The sequence below is a fragment of the Tupaia chinensis genome, unplaced genomic scaffold, assembly GCF_000334495.1.
Source record: "Tupaia chinensis unplaced genomic scaffold, TupChi_1.0 Scaffold148698_1, whole genome shotgun sequence".
NCBI lineage: Eukaryota > Metazoa > Chordata > Mammalia > Scandentia > Tupaiidae > Tupaia > Tupaia belangeri.
In genome coordinates, this window is record NW_006208547.1 from 1,288,294 (window position 1) to 1,302,215 (window position 13,922).

At 38.7% G+C, this 13,922-nt stretch overlaps 1 protein-coding gene across 1 annotated transcript in view; it reads left to right on the forward strand.

Moving 5' to 3' along the window:
- NKAIN3 (sodium/potassium transporting ATPase interacting 3) overlaps nucleotides 1–13,922 on the forward strand; it is a 453,115-nt gene that overhangs the window by 238,396 nt on the left and 200,797 nt on the right. The gene's annotated exons all lie outside the window — the stretch shown is intronic.

A 13,922-nucleotide genomic window follows, 5' to 3' on the forward strand; every position in this document is an offset into this window, starting at 1 on the left:
GCTGGGCGCGTGTGTGTGCATGCCCAAGATCCCGAGAGGAGAATGGAGGAGAAGGGACTGTGGCGTGGTCATCCCCCCTGGGGGGTGATTTCTCCCTTTCTGTCTCTCTGTCTGTCTGGCAAGCGCACACGCCCTATAGCAAAAATCTTTCCAAAAAAAAAAAAATTGTTTCATACTTGCAACAGGTTTTCTCTGCATCTCTGCTTGGCAGGAGTTTGGTTTCCTGAAACAATCACCATATGGGATAACATTGTTTACCCTTAGACCAACGGCTGGAACACTCTAGAGCTGAGAGTAGAGTCACCTCCCTTGAGGCCACACAAAGATGGCACATAAAAAGGTTTGCAACAACTCTTCCTGTGTGTTATGACTATGATGTAGAAGCAGTTAGCATGTGGTGCCCATAGAATGTGGCATGGTGCAAAGAGCCAGGAGTATGACCAACAGGTGGCATGGTAGTTAAGGTGCTGGATTTCCATATGGCTGATTGCAGTTCAAGTCCCAAACCTGGTGGCTTGAAAAATCACAACAAATACATAGGTAGATAAATTTAAAATAAAAAGAAAGAAAGAAAGAAAAAGAAAGAGCCAGAAGCAAGTCAGCAGCTGGCGTTGCTTCCTGCCTCTGCCATGGAGTTGCTATTTGTTTGAAACACTGACTCCTTATCAAAAAGTTAGGACTGTGGGGAACCAGCAGTTAGCGTAATGGCTATGTCGCTGGACTCCCACATAGTCGACCACGGTTCGCGTCCCGGACCCGGTGGCTTAAAACTCACACCAGGCGCGTGTGCGTGTGTGCCCAAGATCCCGAGAGGAAAATGGAGGAGAAGGGATTGCGGCGTGACCATCCCCCCTGGGGGGTGATTTCTCACTTTCTGTCTCTCTGTCTCTCTCTGTCTGGCTGGTGAGCGCACACGCCCTGTAGCGAAAACCTCTCCAAAAAAAAAAAGTTAGGACTGTGTCACCCAAGGTCATTTTGACTGACAGGGTGCATTCTCTTCCTCCTTCTCTGCTCCTAGTACATCCCTCCTGAAGCTACACAATCAATGACCTTTCCAATGAGAAGAGGCCCCATCCCGCATAAACTGAGAGTGCATGTAAAAATGTCTGTACTCCTAGAAGACACTATGCAGCAAAAAGGAAAGGAACTAATGTACTCCTCCAGGACTTCTGACCCATCTGCTAGGGCAGTAGCTGAGTCCTCTCTCCATAATGGATTCAAGGCAGATGTACAATATTAGAAGCTAGATGGTCATTAACCTGTAACACCAGTATCTTCGTTATAAAAGTGAGCAACTTTATAGGGCACCTATTAGTGAGAACATTAATGAAATGATCAGAATTTAATGTGTCTTAATGGGCCATTATATCCATTTTGTTCTTGATGTAGAATAAAAAATACATGAATCTGTGACAGAAAGATTCATATTCTACAGAGCTGGCATCGGAACACTAATAGACACATGGGGAGTTGTTCCCTTTGGCTGGAAACTGGGATTCTAAGGGAAAACTTACAGAATAGCAGCTGTTAGGAATCATCTCTCAAGAAGCCCAACCAAAATGTATCTCAAAATTAACACCTGCTACCAAATATGTGTCTGGTAGCCTAAATTAGCATAAAGGCAATAGCGACAGCTGAATTATCGTAGTTCTATTCCTACCTTAACAATTACTGTGGTGAAAGTGTTTTGATCAGGATGTAGAACACACCTGTCACTGCTAATGGGGGTTTGATTATAACTGAAAATACTTTACTACTCAGAATGGGAGGTGTGAAGATTCAGTACATCATCATATGGTTTGTATTACTGATTAGTCACCTATATTTATAAAAAAAAAATTTATTTTCAATTTCAAGTATTCTTTGATATTTTAGAAGTACCCCTCTCATTTTCCTATAAGCTTTAAATTATTTCATGTAGTCTATTAAGCTTCTTAAAATTAGGAGGTTTAGTTTTTAGAATTATTTATTTAATTTTATTTATTATTATTATTATTATTATTTTTGGAGAGGTTTTCGCTATAGGACGCGTGCGCTCGCCAGACAGAGAGAAACATAGAGACAGAAAGTGAGAAATCACCTCCCAGGGGGGATGGTCATGCCGCAATCCCTTCTCCTCCATTCTCCTCTCGGGATCTTGGGCACGCACGCACACGCACCCGGCATGAGGTTTAAGCCACCAGGTCCAGGACGCGAGCCACGGTCAACTACATGGGAGTCCACCGACATAGCCATTACGCTAACTGCTGGTTCCCTATTATTATATATTTTTTCTATAATTTGCCATAGGGCCTGTGCACTCATCAAGAAAGAGACAGAGAGCATGATGGAAAGTGAGAAAGCAAGTCACCAGGTCTGGAACTCAAGTCCTGTGGGAGTCTAGCACTTTAACTTCCATGCCACCTACTGGCCCCTGGAAGGTTTTTGTTTGTTTTTGATATATTCTTATTCTGGGACCAGCAGTTGGCGTAATGGCCATGCTGGACTCCCATGTAGTTGACCGCAGTTAGAGTCCCAGACAGTGGCTTAAACTCACGTGGGGCGCGTGTGCGTGCATGCACGAGATCCCAAGAGGAGAATGAACGTGAAAGGATTACAGCAGTGGCATTCCTCCCTGGGGGTTGATTTCTCACTTTCTGTCTCTCTGTCTCTCTCTGTCTTGCTGGCAAGCGCACATGCCCTATAGCAAAAACATCTCAAAAAAAATAAAAATCTGCTATTCTTTTTTTTTTTTTTTTTTTTGGAGAGATTTTCACTATAGAGCACGTGCACTCACCAGACAGACAGAGAGAGACATAGAGACAGAAAGCGAGAAATCACCCCCCAGTGGGGATGGTCACGCTCCGTTCTCCTCCATTCTCCTCTCGGAATCTTGGGCACGCACGCATACGCGCCCAGCGTGAGTTTTAAGCCACCGGGTCCGGGACACGAACCGCGGTCGACTACGTGGGAGTCCAGCAACATAGCCATTACGCTAACTGCTGGTTCCCAAAATCTGCTATTCTTCACTTCGTTCCTCATCAAATAGTGACTTCTTCCTATAACATTATCATACACAAGAGACTTTTAATAAAACCAAAGTGTGTTTTATCGCATCTTATGTGCTTTATTATAATTAAGGTTGCGTTTTTTAAGTGTTTTGCCTTAGGGCACATACACTCACAATAGAGAAATAATAAGAGGGAAAGTGAGAATTCACCCTACAGGGGGGATGGCCGTGCTGCAAGCCCTTCTCCTTCCCAGGATCTTGGATATGCACACACTTGCTCCTGACGTGAGTTTTAAGCCACAAGGTCCAGGACTTGAACCACAGTCTGCCAGGTGGGAGTCCAGTAACATAACCGCTACACCACCAGCTGGCCCTATTAGGGTTGTATCTTTATAACACAGGTTAAGTATCCATTATATGATATGTTTGGGACCAGAAGGGTTTCTGGTTTCGAACGTTTCAGGATTTCAGATATGATGACATAATGGCAACAAGAATCTCATCCATAATTTCAGATATAACGAGATATCTTGAGGTCTGGGACCAAAGTCTAAATAGGAAATTCACTTATGTTTCATATACCCATCATACACATAACTTGAAAGTAATTTTGTACAATAGTTCTATATTGAAGTGTTTGTGACATTTGACCTCACATGAGTCAGGTATGGAATTTCCCACTTGTGGCTTTATGTTGGCAATCAAAAAATTTTGGATTTTTGAGCATTTTGGATTTTAGATTTTTGGATTAGGAATGCTCAACCTGCACCAGGTAATAAGTCATCACTATCCAGCTGGTTTGATCAAGTGCTAATTTTGAATTCTAAATTGGTCAAGTTTATTTTAGAAGTCGCTGATAATAATAGATACAGAGACTGAAATTCTTACTAAGGAAATATCTCAGTTTATTTATTTGATATGCCTCTTTCCACAGGGATATAGCAAATATAAAATAGAAATTGTAAATTTACAGAAGGACCATTTCTTGTTACATCCTCATTGAGTTGTAAAATTGTACATATTTAGCACTAAATTATTTCCTAGTACTTTAATTCTGGAATCATACTTAAGGGACACCAGATTAACTCACTAAACTCCAGGAAATACCGTCAAACCAATTACTTGCTGGCACATTTTAAAAAGACGTTTTAATGTGTCTTGTTTTATTCATGCAGCATTTTTCCTTAATGCATTAAGTCAATTTATTTGTGTAAACCCAGTGTTATTTACATGAATATTATTCCTTTCAACATGTGCCTAAAAATATTCAACTGTGGTGAAGGCATTTTTCAATGGAGATTCTTAAGTACATGTTATTTAGTTTATTTAAGAACAAAAATTAATTCAGTAAGCATTACATGCCCACTGTATGCCTGTCCTGGGATAAGCACCAGGTATACGTGCCAGCTCTTGAGAAACGTAAATCACTGGGCTGTCCAAGGCTGGGTAAAGACAGCAGGCAAATGTCATAGAGGTACCATCGCTACCACTCCTATCACGTAAGTTCAAAAAGATTAGACTATCAAGACTGCATTCCAGGCAAATATTAGGCATAAAATAGTCCTCAGAATTTTTGTAATCTATCACTTTATTAAAAATCTAAGAAGCAATTAACCTACTGAAAGATGGACGAGATTTTTGTTGCCAAAATTCTTTCATCTGTTCATTGGCAACTTTTTCTGTTGATCAGGAGGAGCCTCGTTGGATTCCCTCAGGTACTAGTTTTTAATTTTTTAATCCATTCTGAAGAGCTTTGAAAGGTTCTGGAATGTGCTCGTTTTTTGAATCATGGTCATACAATCTTTTTTTTAAAATTTTGAACATCCAACTTTGATCTCGATTGATTTTCAGCAAAATGTCAGGAAATAATTCATTTGTTTTATGCTTCACCTGACAGATAAGCTACAACCATCACCAACACTAACGTCCATGGGTTAGTTAACATTCTCTTTAATCCTTTGTATGTATTTTCTATCTGATGTAAAAATTTACCTAACAACAACAACAAAAAAAATCACAATTGAAACACAGGCACTAAAATGAAAGTCCTATTTTTTAAAGAATTATTTATTTAATTTTATTTATTCATTCATTTATTTTAATTTGACCAGAGACAGATACACAGAGAGAGAGAGCAAAAGGGAGGGAAAGTGAGAAAGCAAGCCACCAGGTCCAGGACTTGAACTGTGATTGGCCATGTGGGAGTTCCAGCACTTTAAACACCATGCCACCTGCTGGTCTCAGAAAGTACTAATTTTATGTGCAATTAGAAACAGATTATTTATCAAACAAACAAGCTATAATCCATATATCCTGGAGTAGAACTATTTTTTTCAATATTGAAATCATTATATAAATGGCTCAGAATATTTTAAAAAATAAGTTCTAGTATTTTATGATGAGATAATGGCCTTAACACATTTATGCATTTGAATTAAACTACAGAAACATCTTTATTCCTAAATGTTAATAGATAAATATCTACTGTATGTGGTACATCTGAGTGTGAGAGCAGTATTAATAGTTATGAGTAAAGCAAATGACCAAACAATACCATGAATCACTAAATATCACCTAAATGTCTAATGGAATTATGATCATGAAATTTGAAATCTGGGGACCAGCAGTTGGCATAATGGCCTATGTCCCTGAACTCCCATATAGTCAACCACGGTTCAAGTCCCGGACCCAGTGGCTCAAACTCATGTGCATGTGTGCCCAAGATCCTGAGAGGAAAAGGGAGGAGAAGGGATTACGGCATAGCCATCCCCCCCAGGGGTTGATTTCTCACTTTCTGTCTCTCTGTTTCTCTCTGTCTTTCTGGTGAGTGCATGCACCCTATAGCAAAAACCTCCAAAAAAAAAAAAAAAGTAAATAAAAAATTTTAATTCTGCCTTTCGTTAATTGTATATAATTTATGAATCTGATCCCTGAATTCCGGGCTGAAAGTTCTCTTTCTCCTAGGCACAAGCAATTTTCCTTGGATAATATCAGTATTTAGTCTCTTTATCACTCCTTCTAGTCCTGTTTTCTGCACACTGTTCCCCAAAGCCAATGATGGTCCAAGCCATCAAATTACCTAGACTTTTACCAAAAATTTCTCCCATTTCTGAGATGACCTTGGACATAAGGGGAGGAATTCAGAAGAAAAAAATTATTATTCCCTAAATTACCTTGCCACTAACAAAGGCATGATTTTGACTCCCTTTCACTTAATTGTAGTAATTTGGAGTTACATGAGGTCAGCCCAGATCACCCAGAATCCCTCTGGAATGTTTCATGCAACTGCCTGTTTCCTTAGTTCACAGAGCCTTGCTGAGGACCATTTAGTAGCATATGCCGATCTCTGGAATAGTGTGAAAGTGTGCAAAGGAGAAGGTTGGGAAGAATTCTGCCCTTGTATGATTCATCGCACATACTCCCAATTCCAGTTACTTTCTACAAGGCCTGATCTGTCCTAGACTAAAATACTGGTACCAAGTCAAACACTGAGGATGGAAATTTAAAATATGACTTCTTTCAATAGAGACAGATGTATCGGATATCATAATTCTTTGCTGAAGACTGCCTCAGTTCTGAAACATAAAAAAACTATCTGGTCTTTGAAATTGAAATTGGAGTTTTATGTAAGTTACCTACAGTATTACAGTACTGCTACTTGGCACTTTGCCTAAAAGGATGTTAAACAAGTAAGTGAAAATTAAACTCCTCAAGGATAGAGAGGGCAGGTTCTACTATTTCAATTCTCTGACTCAAGGTAAAAATACAGCCAATAGTCTGCTATGGAAACAGATCTTTTTTTTCCTTCTACTTGGCAGTGTGCCTAAAACTAGAGGATGTTAAACAAGTAAGTGAAAATTAAACTCCTCAAGGATAGAGAGGGCAGGTTCTACTATTTCAATTCTCTGACTCAAGGTAAAAATACAGCCAATAGTCTGCTATGGAAACAGATCTTTTTTTTCCTTCTTAATGGTAAGACTTTGATTAGAATGCCAGCCAAACTACACTTTTTACGTCTCATTCCCTGGGTCTGCGGTGCCACTGCCTGCTGCCTTTGAGCGCTCTAAGGCCTTTTTCTGCCAAATGTTGCTCTTGGAAACTGCCCTTCATGGAGGATAGAGACCTTTAAAGAAATGATAGTTTGACATAAAAAGAAAAATCTTTTCCTGTTTAATATATTTTTGGAAATTCTCTAAACTAACTTTTAAAGTGCCAGACTTCTTCAGAAGTTGTATGTCTCTTTCCCAGAAGAAAGAGTTGGACTCATGGTGATGGGATTTTCTAGCTCTGGGTGACGCATCCTGGTTGCTAACTAGACACCCCTTTCCCCCATTTGGCCCCTTCACCATGCCTTTCTATACACAGAGCTCCTGCTGCCTAATATTATCCTAATGGTTAAAGTGGATGGCTCCAGGCCTTCTCATTGGCCAAGAAGATGCTCCAAATATCACTCTGTAAAATTGGATGACTCCAGGCCTTCTCACTGGCCAAGAAGATGCTCCAAATATCACTCTGTAGACTCCATCAGCCTATACTAGCCACTTGTCACATAAATGACTCTGAATGAAATTAATTCCAAAAACTTTTGTTATGCTTTCTCAAATGTATTTGAATTGGCATGGACTATAAATTTTTAGATTATGAAGTGCTAGTTAAAAAAACATGAATATTTTCACCTTGATGAATAGAGAACAATGACGGTAAACTGATTCTCTGTTAAAGAGATGAGCAAGGGAATATTGTTTGGGCATTCATTTTCACAGTCTTGTAACCTAATGAGATTTTAAAATTTATAATGATCTGCATGTAAGTGAGAGTATTATATTCAGAAGGAGGACACCTACACCCTTTGAAGACTCCTTGTGCTTAAACAAAAGGGCACTAGGGCAGGACATAGACAAGCACTAATAGCCTAATCACTTCAGACACCCTGAAAGATGAAGACACAATACATGGCAGCCCTTAGGGACTCCACCTGACAGGTCTCCCTCTGAAACAATATCCTTGCTCATGGCAGAAGAGTTGTTTCATGGCTGGAGGCAGAGCTGGAGAAGGAGTTTTTCGACTTTGAGTAATAGTATATGCATTCATCTAGGTGCTTCTGGAAAGTACATTAAGTATGCTTTGAGGAAAACTGATATTTTAAGAGTATTTGCTGTCTCTAAGAAGAACAACCAGAATTTGACTAGTGGCTCATGATAAAAATGGACTCCTCAAAAAGTGGTTAAGAAAAACACCTCCTAAAAGTGGTTAAGACACTGGACTCCCACATAGCAGAACACACTTCAGTTCGCAGTTCACACAAGGCACGTGTGTGTGCATGGCCAAAATCCCAAGAGAAGAAGGAATTGTGGCATGGTCATCTTCCTTTGGGAGCTGATTTCTCACTCTCCCTCTCTTTGTCTCTTCTGTCTCTCTTTGCACCATATGACTTAAAAAAGAATAAAATAAAATAAAAAATGTGGACTCCTCATAATCTGCAAACTAAAAAGAAATTAGATACAATAATGTTTGGAAAATTTCAAATGCAACTTTAAAGAAAATGTAAAAGTGCTTTGCTTCTTTAGAGACATCATGGTATTAACCATTGCTACTAAAAATAATTCTATTGAATAATATGGAATAACTAATAGCTCCAAAGTACTTTGCACTCTTTAGAATAATAGGAGAGATACCTTCATGACCCAGCCATGGATTAAAAAATTAAAAGGAAATGGCCCTCATTTTCATTCCCCACAAAATAATTACATAGTAATAAAACAGTTTTCCCGATTTAAGTAACTCCTTTGTGGCCATTGGACTTGACATAGTCATAGCCTTTCTGGCCAGTAGTTACACAATCTTGTTTAGATGAAGGGGGTGGAGCCACTGTTGGCATGAAAAATCTCCAAGTGGTATGATTACTTACAGTCAAATCAAGAGGTCCACAGAGGCATAAAGAGCGACAGTATTCTCAAAGTGAATGTAGCTGTGGCAGGTTGATGTGGGGCATTATCTCCCTCACTCCAATGAAGTGAGTAGCCCCTCTTCCCCAGATATACACAGCAAAATTTGTATGGAAGAGGTCAGGCTGGGATATGGCCAGAGTACAGCCCACATGGGGAGGTCCAGGTTTGTGCCCCAGGACCTCTGTGCACTCTAGGAATGCTCTCATGGTGGTGATCCAGGCTGGCCAAGGCTGAGGGTGGATCCGGGAGAAAGGACTCTGTTGGAGATGTCTCTCTTTCCATCTGTTTCTTTCTCTCTTATGGGAGAAATAAATAAACTTAATTTTTTTTGGTATGGAAACTTGAGGGTCCTAATGATTTACATGAATGAGCTAACATACAACCCTATGCTACCATGAAAATCCACCCATGGAATTATATATATATCATTGTCTCTGAAACTTCCAGGTCCCAAGATACTGTCTCCTGCAAACCACCTAAGAGAGTCACTGAGTACTTGAGGTTGATGGTGACAGATAAGAACCTGCCAGAGAGGTTTTTACCACATCCAACTTCACAATTAATCAGACCTCTTTCTAGTCTTCACAATTATTTTAGCAAAGGAAGCAATTAAAGAAAAAAAATAGTCTTCTTGTGCAGCGGGTTTTAAACCACACCAGCCTCCACATCCGTAGATCAAAAACACCAACACTGTTCCATTTTTCCAGGACCTTTCAAAAAGGAAACAAGAATGATTGTAATGGTGTTCTATTTTTTAAGAATCTGATCATATTAAAACAAACATCTATATTTTTTTACTCAAACGAGGAATTTTTTTTAACTAAACTGAAAAATAAGCAAGGATTTCTTTTTTTTTTTTTTGCAGATGACGCACTTAAAAAAAAAGATATAAATAGAAAAATTCTGTTGTGCAAATTAGGTAAAATGTGTGCATACATGCATATGCATGCATGATTTATGAATACACTAAACTATAAATATAGCACATTAGCACCAGCATGAAGCACAAAGGTAGCACAATTTTATGGTTTCAAATTCCTAATTAGCATAAAAGGAAAACATTGTAATCAAATAATTATTGATTAACACAAAGACGGAGATACCAGATGGGTTGAATGGGCTCGGTAATTAACTAAGCAAACCACAGGTGTTTAAAATTCATAGATTACAAATAAAATGTATATTTATATTTTAAAAATACATCTGGAAGCTAATCTTAGTGTATTCAGGTGTAGCAATAGCATACAATATCTGTGTCTGTACAAGGCATCCTCAAAAAGTTTCTGGAAAATGTACGTTATGAAAAAACTGTGAATGGATTTCAAAATATTTTGCACCAAAATAAACTTGGGCTTTAATTCCATTTTTCTAGTAATGTTTTGAAGTCCTTAGCCTATCATACTGTCACAAATAATTAATACTTGGGACATCCCTGCCATGACATGTTTTCAATATTCAAGTTCTTTGAACTTTTGGGAAGGCTGTTTTCATAGAGACAACACTGGTTCTGCCTTATAAACCTGATACAATGTAAAAAAAATAAAAAAACACAGACAAACTAGTATAAAGGAAGACATGGCTAGTGAATGGATAACTGAAAGATATGATGGGACTCAATTATATTTTTTATTTCAGTCACTCCTGATAAATAATAAATTTGAAGAAATAAAAACATCTAAATTACACACACAAAAAAAAGATAAATGTGAATAAGAGAAGGGAAGCTTGTCATCTAAATTACAAAAAAAAAAAAAACAAGATAAATGTGAATAAGAGAAGGGAAGCTTGACATTTAAAAGAAAAATAAAGGTTTCTCTGCAAACTGCAGATCTTTGCTTACTTACCGCTTCCCCTTCACCCCATCCCTGTGATCCTGCAGCAAAAGTTCATTCACATCATCTCTTCCTATGAGAATAACAATGTCTTCAAGTCATTATTAGGAAACTGGGAGTTTTTGTTTGGTTCCTTCCAAACAAAACCAAATGGCATGGACAAGCCACTTTAGAGAATGAAATTAGGTCTTTAACTATAGTTCCTTTCTTCTTCATTTTGTATTTTAATTACATGTGAGAAAGACCGTTGAACCTCCCTACACTTATTTTTTCTAAGTTCATTTGATAAGACTCATGCTGGGCCAGCAGGTAGGTATAGTGGTTAAGATGCTGGACTCCCAACGTGGCTGACAGTGGTTCAAGACATGGAACTGGTGACTTAAAAATTATGCTGGGGGAACCAGCAGTTAGCGTAATGGCTATGTCGCTGGACTCCCACGTAGTTGACCACGGTTCGCGTCCCGGACCCGGTGGCTTAAAACTCACGCTGGGCGCATGTGCATGCGTGCCCAAGATCCCGAGAGGAGAATGGAGGAGAAGGGATTGCAGCATGACCATCCCCCCTGGGGGGTGATTTCTCGCTTTCTGTCTCTATGTCTCTCTCTGTCTGGTGAGCGCACGTCTCTCTGTCTGGTGAGCACACGTGCCCTATACTATAAAAAACCCAAAAAAAAAAAAAAAAAAAAAAAAAAAAAACATTATGCTGGCTATCTATGCCCAAAATGTCAAGGGGAGAATAGAAGAGAAGGGATAACAGTGTGGCCAACCCTCTGGGCATGGAGGCTGGTGATTTCTCACTTTCCCTGTCTCTGTTGCTCTCTGGTAAGTGCACACACCCTATGGCAAAAAAAAAAGAAAAGAAAAAAGAAAAAAGTACTCATGCCAATTACAAAATGAATGAGACAGTGAAGAAAAATTTTGAAAAATCCCATAACACAACTTTCAACATAAAAGTTTCCAATACTACATAAGTTTCTGCTCCAGTGACAACTCCCCTCATTAATACCCACCCTCACTCTTCCACCCTTTATCCTACAGATCACTCCTGCCCATACTAGGACCCCACAGGCCCAGTTAGGAAAAATATCATTTTTGTGTTAACTTGTTATTGTGCTGCACTAGTGCTCTGCAGTGCTGGGAGCTATATGGAAGATGACGGTTCAGTCCTGGGTCAACCTGTACATGTTCAGTACATGTGTGCACATCCATAGTCCTGGCAGTCCTAACGGCAGGGAGGAGGAAGATTGAAGTGTGATACTCTACTGAGAAGTATCACGTATCCCTCTCTATCTCTTCCTCTTTCTCATGAAATACACTTTCTAAAGTAAAAACCTGATGAGGTTATGCTCGAGATTGCATGGAACCCTTAGATCTAGAGAGAATTGAAAGCAAAATAATTTGAATCTTTCAATTAAGAAATATGGAATACATCTTCATTTGTTTAGATATTATAAATTCCCTTGAGAAAACACTTCCAGGATAGTAGAGTAAGGATCTCCAAAAGCCCACTCCACCACAAAAGTACCGAATAACAGTCAAAATCAACTTTGTGAATTCAAAACTTAATCAAAACTAGCAATAACCTGATAAATATTTAAGGAAAGCAGCTAAGTCTTCGTAAGTACAGCAAAATCATAGTGTTTTACCTGCCCTATTCTCATCTTCTTCCCAGATTCATGATAGCCTTGTAAACCAACAGCTTCACAATCATGATAGCCATGAAAAACAGCAGCCTAGCACGGGAAGGGGCAGAGTAGATTTGGTGCTACGCTATGCACCCAGGGGAAAAAAATAATGCTCAATTTCCAGACAGTAGTTGTTATTTGACATGTCTGGCAATTCCCTGAAAATCTTCAGTCCGTCACAAGGCTTGTCTTTCTTGGACCTGATCATGCTCTTTGTAGGCAGCCTTTCCCCTGAGGAATGTGTCGAGAACACTGAGCAGCAGTCACTTAATATCACACTGCCTAAACCAGTTATCAGCAATACTCTTGGGTTAAAGAAGCATAGTATTAAGACCTATATGTTTAAAAGTTAGAGAATGGCATGTCCATTAAAGATTTGTAAAGGCTTAAACATATTCCTGAGAGTCTAGAAGGCCTCACACTCATGTAGAGCTGTGCGTGTGTTCAGAGTTGTGCATATGCTCAGGTGACCTGAGATTTGAATTTCTCACCTGGCTGACCTGGAAGTTTTGCATAAGCAGAACTGAGGCAGAGTTGTGAACTACTTGCCAGAGCACTAAAGATGTCTCTCAAAGCACTTAGAAAAATTATATTGGATGCTTTAGGGATTTACAACATTAAATGTCATAGAAAATTATAAAACAACAACAACAAAAAAGAGGTTGGGAATATAGAGTACTGTCATCTGAAAGATTCTGTCATCTGAAGATAATATTCTACAGGTAGAGAGAGAGTGTGAAAACAGACAGATTAGAATGGAAAGAGACTGGATATGATAAAGAATGTTAAGGGAAAAAAAATCTGGGGAGGTGGTTAGAGGGGGTTAGTAAAGACCTTCTAAACCATGCCAAGAAGTTAAACACTTAACTTTGGGAAACTACTGAAGTATCATAAACATCTTACTGGCATAAACATATTAAGGGTTTTTTTTTAAATTGATTGATTATCATCATAATCTTGTTTATATTACATTGAATTGCATATAACTTTACAGTGTATTACATTGCTTTTTCAAAAGGGAATGCCATGTATGTCAGTCAATACAGAGACATTAATCTCCCTGCTTCATCATTCAATATCTTTTCATTGTTTTTACCGATCATTATTATCATTACTCCAGTTATTTTTTTAACCAGTCAATCACTATTTCTCATTTTGCTTGTAAAAACACTTTACCCATCATGAAATACTTCTCAGATGAATCCAGTTGAGAATACTATATACATTATCATCAACAAATAATAAGCCATATCTGTGTCCCAGTAATGTCATGCCTCTCTATTTATTCTCTTTCTTTCTCTGTCCTCTTCTCTTCACCCTCCCATTCCACACTGTCTTATTCTCGTTAAGTATTTTCACTGCTTTTATGTCCTCCAGTATTTTGCTCTCTACCATAGAGTGTGGATAGTTGGTATATATTAAGTAGATACATATAGTATCTTTCTTTCATAGCCTGGCTTACTTCACT